The 4819-nt window shown below is 47.4% G+C and overlaps 1 protein-coding gene across 1 annotated transcript in view; it reads right to left on the bottom strand.

Moving 5' to 3' along the window:
* CACHD1 (cache domain containing 1) overlaps window positions 1-4819 on the bottom strand; it is a 119621-nt gene that overhangs the window by 80247 nt on the left and 34555 nt on the right. The gene's annotated exons all lie outside the window — the stretch shown is intronic.

The raw sequence follows: 4819 nt of genomic DNA, 5'->3' as shown, positions 1-4819 counted from the left end.
CGGGTGACGCAAACGAGCACATATAGGTGATCGGCGGGCTATGGACCCGCTGATCGCCTATATGTGAAGCACCCGGTACCGGGTGTTCGCATTGGACGGGTCTTTTCTGCCCGTGCGTGCCCGCTAGGGGGCGCGCGCGAGCAGAAAAAAATGCCGTCTGGCGACGGCAACCCGCCAATGCAGCAGTGCCGTCCGTCCGTTTTTCTACTACGGGCGGACGGCAAGAGGTTAAATTGTTAAAGGAGATCTATGGGGATAGGGCTTTTCCCCATAGTTCTCCTTAGGGTAACGGGAGGATACAAACTAGCTACAGCTTGCTGTATAATGAGACGCCGCAGCTGAAGCAAATCGACAATTATGTCTGGATCCGCCTCGCTGCGTGAGTGACAGCTGGCTCTGCCTATCTACAGGCAGAGCCAGCTGTACCCGCCCCCTCCCCTGCCCGTTCCGCCAGTCAGCGCTGGAGGATCGGAGCGGGGAGGGGGAAAACCAGCCCCTCCCCTGTCATGGCAGAGAGCAGTGACAGGATCGAGAAGTGAACGCTGGTATGTGTTCGCTCACCTCCCGATCTACTGAGCCGACCTGTGACAGTCTCATTGTCACAGGTCGGCTAGAACTATGAGGTGAGTGAAAAGCACTCACCGCATAGTTCTCCTTTAAGCGATGCGCAAACTGTTGGTGCTATACAAGGCGACAGATGGACTAGATCGGACTGCCCGTGTGAAGGGGGCCTAAATCCTATATAGTAAAATCAATAATTCTGTGTACAGATCACAAGTACAAACCAGAAGAGGGCTGCTGGTCACTCAAGAGGAACAAAAATGGCCCCGAGCAATCTACCTTTCCATTAGAGGGTGGGAGGCCCACTGAGACCAGGACACCTAATTACCTAGTTACAGAGTCTTTTCAACTGAACTTTACTGACCACCATAAATACATCTCCAGCTCATCAACCGTCCTATAACTGTTTCACAACTGGAAACAAACAGACCAATTCCCTGAGGTTTGCTGTAAAATGGTGTTTGTTTCAGTCCAATTGAACAAAGATTTGAATTGAGCTTACCAACACGTTACAACCTGATTGCACAATCTAAAGATCTACCAACAATTTGCGAGCAGTATCAGTATCATGTGTGACTGTGCCGGAAGTGCTCCTGCCGCTGCTGTGGAGCTTTTGCGCGGCTCTTCTGATAAATCTGTAATGGATACATTGGATCATGTTGAAACTTGTGGGGGAAAAAGTGTCCTACTCCTCTGTCCTTTCATCACCTACATACATAAAGAGAATACAAAGTGACTAATAAACGTGTCTCCATTCATAAAACAGATTCCCGTGTGTACTCTACAGTGGACCTCCCCAACGGTGACCACGCAAAACAACGTAGCACATGTGCGTGCGCCAAGGCCACCGATCCGATTGCCCGCAAGCCAACAACAACATTTGTTACGTTATTTGCTAATTCTGTTTTTTCCAGGTAAAGAAACGAAAAACACACAAAAATGAAAGCGGCTTCCAACAGACTTCACAAAGAAGGTATCTGCCTAGGAGCAGGCTGCCTGGGAGTGAAGTGGGGGGGATGATTTTAAGTTTAGTCCCAACAAAAGGATTTGGCTACAAGAGGTTTCAATTAAACTGTTCCGAGAGGCATGAAGACCGGGAGACAAAGCCTGTAACTGATTAACAGGCCGCCCCCTTCCCCCAGCGCAGCCTGCCTGTGTGCTGAAAGAATACCCCATCCACAGCAATCCACCATCAGCCCCACTGCTCTGCAACCAAACTTATGTATCCTGCAGTATACATACATACATACATACATACATACATACATACATACATACATACATACATACATACATACATACATACATACATACATACATACATACATACATACACACGGACCCATGGAACAAAACATTTAAAATATACAGGTGTCATACCACCAGTCATACTTCCTGGTTATTCCAGGCTTTGTATGGCCAAAGTACAGGGCCAGTATAAGGGCCCTGTCACACCATCAAGAGTGCGTTCCAGTGCATTCGACTACTGGAACGCAACCCGGCCGGCTCACTTGTTTTGGGGCGAAAGGGGGCTTGGCGGTGCATTTAACTCAATGGCACCGCAGCCATGCCCCCCCCACCCGCGTGGCACATTAGTGCCTGCGTTCTGGTCCAGTGCAATCTGCAAAAAAAATGCTACATGCACTATGTTGCAGCACTCTCAGTAGTCCTCTCAAGAGCTCTAAGCCCTGAGCAGTGGGCCAACTCTTGGGAGGAGTTATGCAAATATCAAAATGCCTTGATGGGTGGGTGGGTGGGTGGCTGGGTGTCAGCCGGGAGTGGGTGTTCCCAGGCAGGCTGCATTTGCATACAGACAGCTCTGGGTAACTCGCACATGTGTTGCAGAGCCTTCATGATTAAAGGAACTGAAATCAAATGAAAAGGGCAGCCAGGGACAGTCAGGCTGCGGAGGAAACCACTAGATGAAGCAGAGCGTCCATCAACCGTAGCTCATCAACCATAGCTCTATCTGACTTGCTGCAGCTTCGAATGCACATTAAAATGAGAAGCTTGAAGTGTGCAGTGAGATCAGAAGAAGCCATTTCAGTCCAGTAGAAGAGCCGGCACAACTGTGCAAGACTGAAGGTGAGGAGTTACCTGATGCACGACCACAAGCTAACCCCAAACACCAACTGATGCCACATCCTCAGCTGGCCATACACTGTATAAATTCCAGCCAAGTCAGCAGTGTGCCCCCCCCCCCTCACCCCCATCTCAGAAGATGATTATTTCCGAATCACATTTCCCACACAGCAGCTCACAGTATAACCCGAAATAACCTTTTACAACCAACTTTATTAACAGTCGCCAGCAACGCCAACCTTTGCCCTGGAAATGGTCTGCTGAATGCAAGGCCAGACTGACACTCTGTGTGTGAAGTAGACAAAGTTCACAGGAGTGCAGGGAGGACTGCAGAGAGATAAAAACACAGGAGCGCAGTAAAAAGTTTGTAAAAGTGTTCGGAGAATTCAAAAAGTAATAAATCAAAACAGATTAGAAGCGGCTCTTCGTGAAGGGATCTATAGCAAAATAAACACCAAAATCCTTGAGGGGGCCTACACTCTCCGAGCATTTAAAGAGAACATGTCAACAAATTAGGAAGATCTCTGGATTAAGCCAAAACATGTTTTTGTTTAAATCCTGACAGCTACAATAATTAGTCTCTGGTGTACGCAGCACGATTTGTAAAGGAGGTATGTGTATTTCGGCATCCTCAGCACCGCATCTGAAAATATTTTCTATTGTTGCAGTTGGTGACATGCTGGCTATACAGACAGCGCCATCTAGTGGCTGAAAGAGCAGCACGGGGTCATGTATGTTCGAAGGGTGGCAAGGGAAGCAAGAGTTTATATATGTACTCAGGCCTGCTAGCAATGAAGTACAGAGGTGGAAGAACAGCACATCTAAGGGCCAAGATTCATATATGTACAGAGGCCTGCTGGCAATGAAGTGCAGCGGTGGAAGAACAGCCACATGCAAGGGCCAGGATTTATATATGTACTTGGGCTTCCCAGCAATGAAGTGCAGAGGTGGAAGAACAGAGACATGTGCCCTGAATGTATTGTACACTTCCAATAAAGTTTAAAAAAAAATGATTGTGATACAACAGTGCCGCGCATCCCCCTTCCTCAGTGGCCCTCAATGCCTGGCATGAACAGGTCCTAAATGCTGCAAGGGTTAACAAAGTTCTTCTATAAGGCAGACTATTGAAAACAAATGGATGTGCGTTGTGTTGGCAGCCCATCAGCAAGGCGCAAGTGGTTGCCATGTGGAATGAATGGCACGGCATTGCACTGATGCATATAATGTGTATTATTGCAAGAATATATATATATATAAGTGCAAGGGCCCATTCACACCATGTTGCACTGATATGCGTTAAGCCGTGCATCAACGTATGCTGTGTTAAGGCAGCCCATCCAAAATGAATGGACCACCAACGCACTACAATACAGCAAAAACAGTGCCTGCCCCATTCCTGGCAATGCACATCCGTTAACAGGGTATGTTGGGGTGCCATTCCGAATGAGTGGAACCACACAGCACCAAAGCCTTTAACATGTGATGGCATCAATGGGCCCTAATGCATCATAAACCAGACTTCCGGGGTCATTTATATTAACAACTCTGCTTTAAAAAAAAAACACCAGGAGCCATCCTGTGTCCGTCCCAACTATTATCTCATCATATCCGAAACATAAAGCCCAATAAGAAATCCTCCAACTGTATCACTGCAACCAAGCTTTGTGTTCTCAACCAAAACCTATTCAGCTATAACCAGGGGAAGAGGCAGAGGAGGAGGTAGGGGGACCGCTCATGGCTCCGAATCTTTCACATGCATATGTCCATTAAAGACATGATGCACAATTCAAAAACTTAAATGGCGCGGGATCCATCTATTTCTTTAAACATCCCCAAAATGCTTACAGAAGCTAAAATGAATTTTGTCCCATCGAAAAAGAGCCAAATTGCACGTTACCGACAGCGCAAAACGCTTATTAATCCTTTTTTCAGACCGACGTTTCGAGACATTCCACCATCTATCAGTTACAACAAATCCATAGTGTCTGGTTGATGCTCCCATGTTCACAATCGCTTGTTAAACACAAACAAGCGTAAAGTCAGATTTAATCAGGGAATGCCAGAAGGCATTTGGAGGCCCGGGGAGAGCGAGGCCAGCCCGCGCAGAGCCCAAAGGAGAACTGGCATGTTGGTTTAATTTCTGTACACACAGTTCAGACCACCTGCATTCCCACAG

This window comes from Nanorana parkeri, unplaced genomic scaffold (genome assembly GCF_000935625.1).
Source record: "Nanorana parkeri isolate BGI_ZX_2015 unplaced genomic scaffold, ASM93562v1 scaffold131, whole genome shotgun sequence".
Taxonomy (NCBI): Eukaryota; Metazoa; Chordata; class Amphibia; order Anura; family Dicroglossidae; genus Nanorana; species Nanorana parkeri.
This window is presented reverse-complemented; position numbering and strand designations above follow the sequence as displayed.